General features: G+C 49.0%; 1 protein-coding gene across 2 annotated transcripts in view; it reads right to left on the reverse strand.

Moving 5' to 3' along the window:
* Positions 1 to 14008, reverse strand: part of TCP11L1 (t-complex 11 like 1) — a 56422-nt gene extending 42414 nt beyond the window's left edge. The window contains exon 1 of one of the 2 annotated variants that reach the window (XM_040328297.1): positions 13727 to 14008. The gene's annotated coding sequence lies outside the window, so the exon portion shown is untranslated. Of the gene's footprint in view, positions 1 to 1136; positions 1302 to 13726 lie in introns of those variants that run through there. The other variant, XM_040328298.1, reaches the window with a different exon arrangement.
* Positions 14009 to 15435: the final 1427 nt, after the last annotated feature.

A 15435-nucleotide genomic window follows, 5' to 3' on the forward strand; every position in this document is an offset into this window, starting at 1 on the left:
AAACATTTTTTTAAAGCGCCCCGTCGAGCTCACGCGCAGAAGCGAACGCATAAGCGAGTAGCGCCCGCATATGAAAACGGTGTTCAAACCACACAAGTGAGGTATCGCCGCGATACTCTGTAGCTAAAAAAAATGCAACCTATAGAATTTTTTAAACGTCGCCTATCGAGATTTTTAAGGGTAAAAGTTTGACGCCATGCCACGAGCGGGCGCAATTTTAAAGCGTGACATGTTGGGTATCACTCGGCATAACATTATCTTTCACAATATATAAAAAAATTGGGCCAAATTTATTGTGGTGTTATTTTTTAATTCAAAAAAGTGATTTTTTTCCAAAAAAAGTGTGCTTGTAAGACCGCTGCGCAAATACGGTGTGACAAAAAGTATTGCGATGACCGTCATTTTATTCTCTAGGGTGTTAGAAAAAAATATATACATAATGTTTGGGGGTTTTAAGCAATTTTCTAGCAAAAAAAACTGTTTTAGTCTTGTAAACGCCGAATCTGAAAAACAGGCTCTGGGCTTAAGTGGTTAAGGAATGAGCCTGGATGCCGGCCGAGGTTTCGGAGATTTCCGTCGGCAAGGATTGCGCCTGCGCAGTCCTTACAGGAACCATCTCGATAGGGGAACCTTAACGACAAGTCACAGGCAATGGCACCATCGTAATTGGTGCAATGCCGCATCTGCGGCGCTGCACCAATTTCCAAAAAGTCGTTTCTGTACTGCTTTTCGCGATTTCGGCCAGCGATTTACATTGAGATCTATGCAGAAACCTGCACAAATGTCTCTGTAATCGCGTCTGAAATCGGCCCTGACAGGCGGGAGTGAAATTGCGCGAGTTCAGCTGAACTGGCGCAGCCCAGTGTGAACCAGGGCTAATACGTGTTCGGGTTTAAAGGGATGAGGCGGTAACCCTAATCCTGTGTGAGATTGGTCCGAATGCGATGCGATATCAGACATACTATCTGTATGGGTAAAATCGCATCACACGGACATCGCATGTGATTTGCGGTGCGAATCTCATGCGATATCACAGAGCGCACAAGTGTGAACCGGCACTTAAAGTGACAGTAAACCTGAAGTTAGGCTTTAAAGGCTAGCAGCACACAAATACATAAATATATTATTGTATGTACCTGAAGACACCGTTATTCTGCAATCCTTCTCTCTTCGTCTTCTTCTTTTGTTTACTTCCTGGGGGCCTTTTTTGGGTGTCTACATCCCTGCCTGCACAATGTGTACACCTCCTATTGGTGGAGGCGATACTACTCTCTCATAGGCTCCAGAGTCAGGGGAACTCATAGGGGCGGGGTCAGGATCAGTGCTCAAGAAGGTAATGAGCAGGGAAAAATGCCGGTCCTGGGAGCAGGAAATTAGCTTTGCTCATAGAAGATACTGTGACTTTGCTCTGTTATGCTGCAGGATGGTTTAGGAAGAGATGTTTGGAACACTAAGGAGTAAAGTAGTTGATGTGTAATGCTCTATTTTTATTTTATTTTTGCCTGAAGTTGGGCTGTGAGAAAAAATAATCAAAACGTGCATTAAAGGATGATTGATTGTATGTAATGGCAAGGGGTGCTGGCGTGTGCTACAGTGCCTATTGATGCTGGCTGCAGGGGGATCCATTGTTGCTGGAGAGGATAATGTTTCTGGGGAGGTCTATTGTCTCTGGAAGGGATCTATTTTTGCAGGGGGAGGTCTATTGTTGCTGGAGGGGGATGTTTATTGTTTCTGGGGAGGTCTATTGGTGAAGGGGATCTATTTTTGCAAGGGGGGGTCTACTGTTGCTGGGAGGTCTATTGTTGCTAGTGGGGGTGGGTCTATTTTTGCTAGAGGGGATGGTTATTGTTTGTGGTGAGGGGGATCTATTGTCTTTGGAAGGGATCTAATTTTGCAAGGGGGATGTCTATTGTTGCTACAGTGGATATTTTTTGCTGGGGGGGGGTTATTGTTTTTGGAGAGGTCTATTGTTGTGGCTGGGGAGATATGTTGTCTCTGGGTGGGATCTATTGTTGCTGGGGAGGTATCTATTGTTGCTGGGGTTGGTCTTAACTTGCTGGAGGGGGGGGTGCAGGCCTGGCACCTCCAGCATTGATTGTATGTAAAGGCAAGGGGTGCTGGCTTGTGCTACAGTGCCTATTGATGCTGGCTGCAGGGGGATCCATTGTTGCTGGAGGGGATATTTTTTGCGGGGGGGGGGTTAATGTTTCTGGGGAGGTCTATTGTCTCTGGAAGGGATCTATTTTTGCAGGGGGGATGTCTATTGTTGCTGGAGGTGGATGGTTATTGTTTCTGAGGAGGTCTATTGGTGAAGGGGATCTATTGTCTCTGGAAGGGATCTATTTTTGCAAAGGGGGGGTGTCTACTGCTGTTGCTGGGAGGTCTATTGTTGCTAGTGGGGGTGGGTCTATTTTTGCTAGAGGGGATGGTTATTGTTTCTGGTGAGGGGGATCTATTGTCTTTGGAAGGGATCTAATTTTGCAAGGGGGATGTCTATTGTTGCTACAGAGGAAATTTGTTGCTGGGGGGGGGGTTATTGTTTTTGGAGAGGTCTATTGTTGTGGCTGGGGAGATATGTTGTCTCTGGGTGGGATCTATTGTTGCTGGGGAGGTATCTATTGTTGCTGGGGTTGGTCTTAAGTTGCTGGGGGGGGATGCAGGCCTGGCACCTCCAGCATTGATTGTATGTAATGGCAAGGGGTGCTGGCTTGTGCTACAGTGCCTATTGATGCTGGCTGCAGGGGGATCCATTGTTGCTGGAGGGGATATTTTTTGCGGGGGGGGGTGTAATGTTTCTGAGGAGGTATATTGTCTCTGGAAGGGATCTATTTTTGCAGGGGGGATGTCTATTGTTGCTGGAGGGGGATGTTTATTGTTTCTGGGGAGGTCTATTGGTGAAGGGGATCTATTGTCTCTGGAAGGGATCTATTTTTGCAGAGGGGAGGGGTGTCTACTGTTGCTGGGAGGTCTATTGTTGCTAATGGGGGTGGATCTATTTTTGCTAGAGGGGATGGTTATTGTTTCTGGTGAGGTCTATTGGTGAGGGGGATCTATTGTCTCTGGAAGGGATCTAATTTTGCAACAGAGATGTCTATTGTTGCTACAGGGGATATTTTTTGCTGTGGGGGGGTCATTGTTTTTGGAGAGGTCTATTGTTGTGGCTGGGGAGATATGTTGTCTCTGGGTGGGATCTATTGTTGCTGGGGTTGGTCTTAAGTTGCTGGGGGGGGGGGGGGTATGCAGGCCTGGCACCTCTAGCATTGATTGTATGTAAGGGGTGCTGGCTTGTGCTACAGTGCCTATTGATGCTGGCTGCAGGGGGATCCATTGTTGCTGGAGGGGATATTTTTTGTGGGGGGGGGGGAATGTTTCTTGGGAGGTCTATTGTCTCTGGAAGGGATCTATTTTTGCAGGGGGGATGTCTATTGTTGCTGGAGGGGGATGGTTATTGTTTCTGGGGAGGTCTATTGGTGAAGGGGATCTATTGTCTCTGGAAGGGATCTATTTTTGCAGGGGGGGGTGTCTACTGTTGCTGGGAGGTCTATTGTTGCTAATGGGGGTGGGTCTATTTTTGCTAGAGGGGATGGTTATTGTTTCTGGTGAGGGGGATCTATTGTCTTTGGAAGGGATCTAATTTTGCAAGGGGGATGTCTATTGTTGCTACAGGGGATATTTTTTGCTGGGGGGGGGGGGGGTTATTGATTTTGGAGAGGTCTATTGTTGTGGCTGTGTGGGATCTATTGTTGCTGGGGAGGTATCTATTGTTGCTGGGGGGGTAGTTATTGCTGGGAGAGATCTATTGTAGCTGGCTAAATTTCAAAATGTGCACTGTGCTCAGGGCCGATCCACCCTATAGGCTCGCTATGCAAGCCGCTTAGGGCCCCACAAAGCTGCAGGGGGCCCCCCAAATTACTAGAGGCCCCACCTGGTGAGAAGTCATTTCTTTATCGTACATCACGGCACACAGAGCAGCATAGCCATTACCATGTGGGTTATATGAGGGGGTTATATAGGGAGGGGCTTCCTGTCTGGGAGTGCCAGTGTCCATCCCCTGAAGGTAGACTCTATAACCCACATAGTAATGTCTATGCTGCTCTGTGTCCCGTGATGTACTCCAAGAAAAGGATTTTACAGGTAAGCTGTTTATAAAAATCCACTTTTTTGGCCCCTCACCCCGCTTCTCAATTTGCTGGCTGCATGGGAGAAGAGGTAAGAAGTCAGCACCCCCCCTTCTCACTTTAATGTAAGATGTCAGTTCCGATAGCAGAACACCCCCTCCCCCTGCTTCTCAACTTTAATATTTAATGTGACATGTCACTGTCGGCAGTGCCCCCCCCCCCCCCCCCACTCCTCAACTTTAATGTGACATGTCATTTTGCTTTGGGCCCCAGAGAGGTCGGGATCAGCACTGACTGTGCTACTCAACAGATAAGGAGAAAACTGCAAACACTCCAATCAGACAACTCGAGTGGATAATGGGAATATTAAGTGCAGCGCTAATCCATATTGTGTGTATATATATATATATATATATATATATATATATCATGCCCCAGATGCAGAGGCGTTGCTAGGGGGGTGCGGTCCGCACCGGGTGACACCCGCTAGAGGGGTGACACCATCCCGTTTTTTTTTTTTTGTTTTAGCTGACATGCCCAGCCTGCCCTGTGCCACCCCAAACTTTCCCATGCCACCCCAACTTGCCCTGTGCCACCCCAATCTGCCCCATGCCACCATAACTTGCCCTATACCACCCCAACCTGCCCAATGCCACCCTAACTTGCCCTGTACCACCCCAACCTGCCCAATGCCACCCTAACTTGCCCTGTACCACCCCAACCTTTCCCATGCCATCCCAACTTGCCCTATGCCACCCTAACTTGCCCTATACCACCCCAACCTGCCCTATGCAACCCTAACTTGCCCTATACCACCCCAAACTACCCTATATCACCCCAATATGCTCTATACCACCTTAACCTGTCCTATACCACCCCACTACACCAACCCGCCACTATACCACTCTATACTACCCTAACCTGCCACTATACTGCCCTATACTATCATTTACAGGGGCTGGTTTGGGGTGCACCCCGTGCCCGTGCGCTGCCTGCTTGGTGCTGGGCAGCCTAGACAGAGGGGGGGTGACACCATGTTTTACCGCACCGGGTGACACCAACCCTAGTGACGCCACTGCCCAGATGAAGTTCTATTGAATGAAACCGGTCGGGGAGACTGAACTAGCTCCACATTATTGCACTTTTTGGATGTATTTGTGATCACCTACCTTATCTCGCCTGTTTATATCACTGATGTAAGTGTTCTACCTTTTACACTATGTGGCGCCCTTTTTCTTTTATGAATGGTGGAGTCCATGACTGGGTCCGGTGACAAGGTTGAACGGCAGCTGACTTCATGTTGTTTCCAGAGAGTGACCGCGTTCCCAGTTCCATGCCTGTTTGACGCGGTGCCGGTGGCATTGGGTCCACAGAGTCCGGTAAGAGTATCCAATTTATTTCAGTCGGTGGTGGATTCCCAATCTATGGCGATTTCTTACTGGATGGCGGCCTATCCTTCAGGAGGTCGAATATATCTTCAATTGCAACATTGATTTCTACCGACAAACTTGTGATTTCATTTCACCTGTTTGGACTGTGTTTTTGTTTTTTTTCACCTCATTGGTTATTTATTCCCAATGCCATTTCACATATATGGACTTTTTAGTGATTTTAGTCTATAAATTGTATTTATATTCATTCGTTGCTGTTTGCACCTAGCACTTTATTTTGCACAGTCAATGTGTTATGCTTACTGTTTGCCTATTGTAGTTGGCTGCTGGAGGGTCTATTGATGCCGTCTGTGGGGAGAGCTGTTGTTGCTGCTGCTGGGGTCTAGTGTTACTGGGGGGGGGGGGGGGTTTCTCTTTCGTTCATAGACGGACACGGCCTTCTTTGACATTAGGGTTATGCTTCTTCCTACCAGGAGAACTCTCCTGGTAGGAAGAAGCATAACCCTAATGTCAAAGAAGGCTGTGTCCGTCTATGAACGCAGAGAAATGGATTTTACGGTGAGTACAAAAATCCTATTTTTCTCAAGTCGTCTTCCAGGACGGCACCTTGAGAGTAGACTGGCTCCACCTGACAGGAAACACAATCAGAAAGAGGTTTAAAAGCCCCGCCCCTCCCCGTGCAACTCAGTTATTGATTGTGTTTCCCACCAGCGAAACAGTTTGTTATTTTTTGTCAGACCTAAGGCCTGGGGCTGGTGGTCCCCCTCCGGGTACTGAGCAGTGGGTCCTGGGGGCCGTCCCTGCCTCAGCTTAAAGGTGTAATGCCTGTCCCGGGGGGTTTTCCCCGTGTGATAGGGGGGGGGGAGGAAGATTGCAAACAATACCCCCCTTCTTTCCTTTCTGTAGGAATCCCTGGGATAGTGGCTATTCCAGTACTCCTATGTGGCCATGTTCCCTCTCCTCCAGGACCCCTTACCTGCTGGGCGGGTGTGAGGGCTTCCTCAGCGTGGCTCCGGTGTACTGTCCTCCCGGGGACATTTTCGAATGGAGCCAGCAGTCGACGCCGCGTCACAGGCGGCGCGCGGTGAGGACGAAGTTCCGCTTCCGGTCTTCACCAAAATGGCGGCCGCCAGCGGCGTCGGCTCCTCGCTGTTCTCACTGCAGCAAGGAGGAGAGTGGCGCCTACACGACTTCGCTATGGAGCGCGAGGATCGTTCGCTAGCAGCCGCTGCCGAGGACACCACCAAGGGTGAGTCTGCCTCAGAATGTCAGGGGGGCATATTGGACTGGGTCCTTTCCTTCCCCCCCCCTTCCTCTCACACTTGTATGTATGGACTGTGATATTTTGTTTTCTCTCCCCACAGGGGAGGAGGTTTCTGCCCAGGGGGAAGCTGCTAATCTCTCAAGAGGTGTGGTAACTGTAGCATTAAGCTGGCTGCAGATTACTCCAAACTTCTTTGTGCCAAATGCATACAAAAGCTGGCAGGAAAGGAAACTTCCCTCATTATGAAAGAATTCCTAACTGTCCAATCCCAAATGCTCTCCACATTAAAGGAATTTAAGGACACCTTAAAAAATAGGGATCCTGAGCCCTTAGCAGCCGGCCCCTCTTCCCAAGAGAGCTCATCCACCCCAGTGCCACGAGTTTCCAGGGCCAGGGAGTCTCTCCTATCTGACACCGAAGATTCAGAGGCCCCAGAAGATGGGGTAATTGATAGCCATTCTGAGGATGAGGATGCCAGATCAGACAAATATATTTTTTCTGCAGATGACATGGGGGGTCTGCTGTCTGCTGTCTTTGCCTCTGAAGGGGTCCAGCAGCCAGCAGAGCTGGTGTCGCCTCAGGACAGAATGTACCAGGGTCTAGCTAAACCCCAGCCAAAGGTTATCCCAGTCCATCAGTCACTCAAAGATATAGTTCTGAGGGAATGGGCTGAGCCTGAAAAGAAACTGCTAAGGTACAAGACCTGGAAAAAAGCGCTGTCCCTTTAAGGAGGAGTTAGAAAATACTTTGTTTAAAACTCCTAAACTGGATGCATCTCTAGCCCAACTCTCCAGGCAGTCTGACCTCTCGTTTGAGGATACAGGGAACTTAAAGGATTCCTTAGACAGGCGGGCAGACACCTCCCTTCGCAGGGCCTGGGAGGCTAATGCGGCCGCCCTTGGACCCGCTTTGGCCTCTTCCTGCATCGCTAGGAATGCAGATACCTGGTTAACCAGACTTCTGGAGCATGTACCTCAGACCTCCAAGTTTAAAGAAATTAGAGATTCTCTTACAGTCATAGGCAGTGCGGTTGCCTATCTTGCAGACGCATCGATTGAAACAGTCCGATCCTCTGCTAAGACGGGTGCTCTCGTCAACGCCGCCAGAAGGGCGGTATGGCTCAAGACGTGGGAAGGTGATCTTGCTTCCAAGACCCGTCTATGTGCCCTGCCCTTTGAAGGTACTCTTCTCTTTGGGGCAGGACTTGATCAAGCTCTAACTAGGGCCTCAGAAAAGGGGAAACGGTTCCCCCCAAAACCTAGACCTAATAGGAGAAGATTTTTTCGAGGCCCCCAGAATAAAAACCGACCTTCTGACCGAAGATCGGCCTTTAATAAGCGTTGGATCGCGGGAAAGGATAAGCCTAAAGGGGGTATCCTTTTCCCCGATCCCAAACCCGCAGGTAAGGACTCCAAGTGACTTAAGAGTCGGGGGAAGACTCTCCCAATTTTTTCCAAGCCTGGGAGAGTATAACACGGAGTCCTCACATTTTGCATATAGTGAGGGAAGGTTACAGATTGGAATTCCGCCAACTTCCCCCCCCCAATATTTCTCCTCACTCATCTACCCCAAGATCCCCTCAAGGCAGCTGCCCTTCTGGGAAATGTGACAGATCTAGCTCAGCAGGGAGTCATAATCCCAGTTCCGCCAGGACAACAGGGTCAGGGGGTGTACTCACATATTTTCATGGTGCCCAAACCTTCGGGGAAATTCCGATTGATCATAAATTTAAAACCTTTAAATACCTTTCTCCTCTACAAGAAGTTCCGCATGGAAAACATTTACAGTCTCAAGGGACTGTTGTTAGAAGGAGTCTTTATGGTAACCATAGACTTGAGGGACGCCTACCTCCATGTCCCAATCTTCAGGGACCATCAAAGGTTCCTCCGATTTGCCATTGCCTCCCCTCAGGGGATTCAGCACTGGCAGTTCACCGCACTCCCCTTTGGTCTGGCCTCCAGCCCAAGGGTTTTCACGAAGGTCCTGGCAGAGGTGGTCGCCTTTCTACATCTGAAAGGGATCTCCCTTGTCCCCTACCTGGACAACCTACTGCTTTTTAACCCCAGCCGAGAGCTTCTTCTCTCGAATCTGGCCACCGTCCTGACTACTCTGGAATCTTTGGGATGGATTGTAAACAGAGAAAAATCTTCTCTCCTCCCAGAACAGAGAAAAATGTATCTGGGGTTCCTGATAGATTCCGTAGAGAAAAAGCTGGTCCTTCCAGAGGACAAGATCCGGAGACTCGGGTCAGTGGTCAGGTCCGTCATGGGTTCAATAGAAATTTCCCTCAGGCAGATCATGAGGTTACTGGGACTGATGACCTCATGCATCCCAGTGGTCCCATGGGCCCAGCTTCATTACAGAACCCTGCAGGCCTTCCTGCTCTCCTCCTGGGACGGGAAGGACTCATCCCTAGACTCCAGGGTCAGCATCCCGGAGTCTGTAAAATGCACACTGGGGTGGTGGCTCATTCCTCAGAATTTGGAGGAAGGCCTCCCATGGAACCAGACAAATCCTCTCAGGATAACCACGGATGCCAGCTCCTGGGGGTGGGGAGCCCACATGTCGGGTCTCCAGGCCCAGGGGCCCTGGGATCGACAACAAAGCAGGTCCTCTTCCAACTTCCGCGAATTATTAGCGGTCGGGAAGGCCATGGAGGCATTCGAGGAGAGAATCATGAACCAAGAAATACAGATTCTCTCCGACAACGCAACCACGGTGGCGTTCATAAATCACCAGGGAGGCACCAGGTCCGTTCTCTCCTAAGGCTGTCCTTAGAAATTCTAGGTTGGGCAGAACAGAGAGTCCTCTCCCTTTCAGCAATTCACATCAGGGGAGTCTTAAACCTAGAAGCGGACTTTCTAAGCCGCCAACCCATCCTCCAGGGGGAGTGGGAATTAAATCGAGAAGTCTTCGACTGGGTTCGACATCGTTTCGGCAACCCAGAAATAGACCTCTTCGCGAACAGGAAGAACAGGAAGGTAGAAAGATTCTTCTCCCTCTCCCGGGATCAGGGATCGGAGGGTGTGGACGCGTTGGCCCAGGCCTGGACATTTCATCTGGCCTATGCCTTCCCTCCCCTGAGTCTGATCCCAAGGGTCCTACAGAAACTGAGTCGCTCACGAGGGAAGCTGATCCTGATCGCTCCCCAGTGGCCCAAAAGAGCTTGGTTTCCAATGTTAGAACGTTGGTCAGTTCTTCCCCCCCTTCCTCTTCCGGTCCGAGTGGACCTTCTGCGGCAGTGACCGATCTTTCACCCAGAGCCCGACTTTTTCAGTCTGACGGCCTGGTACTTGAGAGGTGGAACCTGCAGCGGAGAGGATGTTCGGAGAAGGTAATAAATACCCTTTTTGGCTAGTCATAAGGAGGTCACTAGAAAGATCTATGCTAAGACCTGGGGGGTGTTTTCACGCTGGTGTGCAGCCAGGCAAGCCCCACTACCTGAAATATCTGTCATCCTGGAATTTCTCCAGGAAGGAGTTGATCTAGGACTAGCCACAAGAACCTTAAGAGTACAAGTAGCCGCCTTGTCCTACTTTTTAGACAGGAGGCTGGCCCTGGATCCGCTGATCAAGAGGTTCCTGTCGGCTAGGGATAGGTTATCCCCTATTCAGATCTCCAGGGTTCCCCCCTGGGACCTCACCTTGGTACTAGACCATTTATCCAAACCTCCGTTTGAACCGATAGACAGCATTCCGGTTAGGCTGTTGACATTTAAATTCTCCTTTCTTCTGGCTATTACTACGGCCAAAAGAATAGGAGACATGCAGGCGCTCTCAATCAAAGAGCCTTATTTTTGTCTTTTTGAAGACAGGGTAGTCCTAAGTCAGGATCCCCTGTACCTACCTAAGGTGGTAACGAAATTTCATAGGTCACAAGAAATTATTCTTCCTTCATTTTGCGCAAATCCACAGAACGAAAGGGAAAAGACCTTCCACTGTTTGGATGTAAGACGCTGTTTGTTAAGTTATTTGGAAAGGGTGAGCGAGTTCAGACGCTCATCTCACTTGCTAATTAATTTTTCAGGACAGAAAAAGGGTTGCCAAGCATCTAGAGCCTCTATATCTAGGTGGATAAGACAGGCAATTTCATTAGCATACATTAAGGCTGGCAAAACAGTACCTAAAGTCAAGGCACATTCCACGAGATCTATAGCAACCTCCTGGGCAGAGAGAGCAGGAGTTTCAGTGGAACAAATCTGTAGATCAGCAACGTGGTCAAGCCAGAACACCTTTCTCAAACACTACCGTGTGGAACTTCTGTCACCCCAAGACTTGACGTTTGGCAGAAGAATCCTGCAGGCAGTTGTCCCGCCCTAAAGTAGGCCTGAGGGTTACTTGCTTATCTCTCAAGGTGCCGTCCTGGAAGACGACTTGAGAAAATACCAGTTACACTTACGGTAGCTGTTTTTCTGTAAGTCTTACAGGACGGCAGGCCTATTTCCCACCCTGAGGAATTTATATGGTTTGTATTTTTATATACTGGTTCCCGTGCTCTAATGGTGGTTACTTTATCACTAACTGAGTTGCACGGGGAGGGGCGGGGCTTTTAAACCTCTTTCTGATTGTGTTTCCTGTCAGGTGGAGCCAGTCTACTCTCAAGGTGCCGTCCTGTAAGACTTACAGAAAAACAGCTACCGTAAGTGTAACTGGTATTTTGTTGCAGGTGGCCCATTATTGCTGGGGGGGATTTTTGTTGCAAGGGGTCTATTGTTTTTGGCTGCAGGGGATCTATTTTACTGCTTTTCTTGTTAAAGTGAAGTTCCACCCTAAAATAGAACTTCTGCTTTTCGGATTCCCCCCGGTGTCACATTTGGCACCTTTCAGGGGGTAAGAGGGAGCAGATTCATGTATAATGCAGGTATTTGCTCCAACTTCTGGGCTTGGTTAGCCACAGCATTCGCGGATATCTTTGCAATGTCCGCCCGCCGTCTTCTGGGAGACACACAGGTCCCAGAAGACAGCAGGGACCATTCAGATCACGCAGCACGACTCGTACATGCACAGTAGGGAACCAGGAAGTGATTCCCTTACCGAAGCTGGTGGCGGCAGCACCCGAGAGCCAAGGGACAGTTCGGGTGCCGACATTGCGGGCGCCCTGCACAGGTAAGTGTCCATATTTTAAAAGTGCAGTATTTGTAGCTGCGGACTTTTAAACAAAATACGTTTCGGCAGACCTCTGCTTTAACAAAACTACATACATATGACTTTCTATATTACTTCTGGGTATGAATACATGAAGGTACTGTATTCTCTAAAAAGGGGCCGTTAAAGCGGGGGTCCGCCCATCCCTGCAGAAATGAAAAGCCAGCAGCTACACATACTGCAGCCGCTGACTTTTAATAAATGGACACTTACCTGTCCTGGAGTCCAGTCAGATTGGCACTGCAGCCGATGTTTGGGGTGAGTGAGTGAGTGAGTGAAAAACGTATTGAGCGCAACACATGCGAACTGAATCGCCTCTTGGCGCTGTATCCATTCCATGAGTAAAACTTTTTGACCTCAGAAGAGATGGGTTTTAATCTTTCTTCTGAAGGCCAAGTGGCATCAGTGGTTGGGTGCTGCCGCCGCCATTGCAGGTAAGTGAACCCGGCAGTGTAGCCTTACGCTTTAATGCCGGGAACCCTACTGTGCATGCGCAAGGCTCCCCTCCTTTCGCCTACTGGCCCGGCGGCGGGGGAAGGGGAGGGAGCTGAGCTGCTGGTGTAATTTGCTGTAAGGAGATCTCAGGTAGGGTTGTCCCGATACCACTTTTTTAGGACTGAGTACAAGTACCGATACTTTTTTTTATGTACTTGCCGATACCGAATACCGATACTTTTTTTTAAATGTGTCCCCAAATGCAGCCATGTCCCCCGTATAACAGCCATGTCCCCCGTACCTACTGTTAATCACCGCGGCGCGGGGAACATTACAGACAGCGTTCGTTTGAACAGCTGTTTTCCCCGCCGCGCATAGACACTCCCCCTTGCTCGCGATTGGACAGATCCGTCCAAGGGGGAGTGTCTATGCGCGGCAGGGAAAACAGCTATTCAAACGAAAGCTGTCTGTAATGTTCCCCGCGCCGCGGTGATTAACGTGGCGTCGGCGGTTTCGGCGGGGGGGAGGGGGGAAAGTATTCTATTTTAGTATCGGGGGTATTAGCGGGAGTACGAGTACTCCCGCTAATACTCGGTATCGGTCCCGATACCGATACTGGTATTGGGACAACCCTAGTGACAGGTATCCGCTCCCCGCCCCCCCCCCCCCCCGAAAGGTGCCAAATGTGGCACTGGGGGTAGACAAATGAGCAGAAGTTCCACTTTTGGGTGGAACTCCACTTATGGTTAGTTGGCTAGGCAGTGGAACCAAGGAACGGTGCTCAGAGGTAAGGATGAGCTCCGGTGTGTTCGCACACGTGCAGAGCCCGTCAGGAAGTTGGCACCGTGCTGCGCTAATCGCAGGCAGGGAGACATTTCCCGATCTCTGCAGCCGCGCATCGGGACAATGTCTCACTGCCTGTGATTAGCGCAGTGCCAACTTCCTGACGGTCTCTGCACGTGGGCTTTGCGAACACGCCGGAGCTCATCCTTACTTGGAGGTAGTTAGGTAGGGGCAGAGACCAGGGGTAACCCCAAAAGGAGGAGTTCCTGCACCTATTCTCTGAGAAAAAAAGCCCTGGTGGTTGAAAGCATGTTTGCATTTAAAGAGCCAGACCCCCCAATATTTTAGTTCTAGGTGGAGTGCAGCTTCTGAAATGTCTTGGAGACTCCAACATGGTGTCAGTTGGGAGTCTGAGCACGCCCCTTATAATGGTCACAGCAGGCATGCAGACCCAGGAACTCCGCACAGAGGTCCCACCAAGACACAGCCAGGCGCTCCAACTCTCCAGCATCCACCAAACACTGAAATGTCCGACCTTTCTCATGCAAACTAAGTGACGCAATCAATGACGTAGGAGGAAGCGTTACTCACCCAGTGTATGAATGGCAGGAGCCTGATTACAAGACAACACTATAAACGTAGCAGGGTGGTCATCCCTCTATGTACTCGCTCGCTGCGTATTCTGATCTCTCCGGCTGGGTATTGATGCGTGATTGGTAATAATGATGGCACACGAGGAGATCCTGCAAGTCACAGCCTTTAGGGTGCAGCCTATTGAAGGCTGGGCAGACTTTATTATTACGGAAGCTGGTCACAGTGCCACTGGGAGACGCAGTTATTTTGCAAGCAGTGATGACAGAAGCATTTACAGAGGCTGGGCCCTGGAGGGGGCGTGGATGGAGAATGCAACGCTGCCTGTCACTGGCACAGGAAAACCTCTTCTTATTGGTTTATCTGTCGCAGATCTCTACTGGCTGCAGCTGACAGCCTGCTCTGCTCATTGATTCTCTGCAGTCATTGTTTGTGTTCAGACACCATGCTGTCATGTCACAGGGATCCTGCTAGCACACAAATGGCCATGGACGACTACGTCTTAACCAGCTCAGTGCTTGCAACTGTATGTCGTACGTGAGGTCTGATTCACACCTATGGCATTTTTTGTGCTTTTTGCAGATTTGCACTACAGTCCATTTAACCACTTCAGCTCTGAGTCATTTTGCTGGTCAAAGACCGGGCCACTTTTTGCGATTCGGCACTGCGTCGATTTAACTGACAATTGCGCGGTCGTGAGACATGGCTCCCAAACAAAATTGACGTCCTTTTTTGCCCACAAATAGAGCTTTTTTTTGGTGGTATTTGATCACCTATGCGCTTTTAATTTTTCTTCGCTATAAACAAAAATAGAGTGGCAATTTTGAAAAAAAATTCAATATTTTTTACTTTTTGCTATAATAAATATCCACCAAAAAAAAAAAAAAAATACACACACACACACACACACACACACACCTTTTTTTCTCAGAAAATAGGTGCAGGAACTCAACCACGACCCTGTTCATATTTCACAAACAGTAGAAGGGTCTTAAAGGGGCATTAAGTACCAGGATTGCATTCCATACAGTGCAGAATTCAGGGGGTTACATACAGAGTTCAGAGCTGTCGCTTGTAAACACAGAAACCAGACTTCTGTGTTTACAAGTGATTGTGGTGAGCAGGCACCAAAGGGCCTGAGCCAGAGGTGGTGGAACTCAGTTTCCCCAAGTTCCCCCTGAAAAAAAGCCCTGTGTGTGATATATATATATATAATGTTTTTCTCAGTTTAGGCCGATACATATTCTTCTACATATTTTTGGTAAAAAATAATCGCAATAAGCATTTATTGATTGGTTTGCGCAAAAGTTATAGCATCTACAAAATAGGGGATAGTTTTAATAATATTTTTTTTTTTTTTACTAGTAATGGCGGCGATCAGCGATTTTTATCGTGACTGAGATAATATGGCGGACATGTCGGACATTATTGGGACCATTTTGCTATAAAAATGCACTGATTACTGTGAAAATTACACTGGCAGTGAAAGGGTTAACCACTAGGTGGCGCTATAGGGGTTAAGTGTACCCTAGTGAGTGATTCTTACTGATGGGGGGGATGGACTACGTGTGACAAGACAGTGATCACCGTTTCCGATTACAGGAAGCGGTGATCACTGTCATTGTCACTAGGCAGTAGGGATGAGCTCTGGTGTGTTTGCACAGTCCATGTGCAGAGCCCGCCAGTTGCGCTAATCACAGGCAGGGAGA

The sequence above is a fragment of the Rana temporaria genome, chromosome 11 (assembly GCF_905171775.1).
Source record: "Rana temporaria chromosome 11, aRanTem1.1, whole genome shotgun sequence".
NCBI lineage: Eukaryota > Metazoa > Chordata > Amphibia > Anura > Ranidae > Rana > Rana temporaria.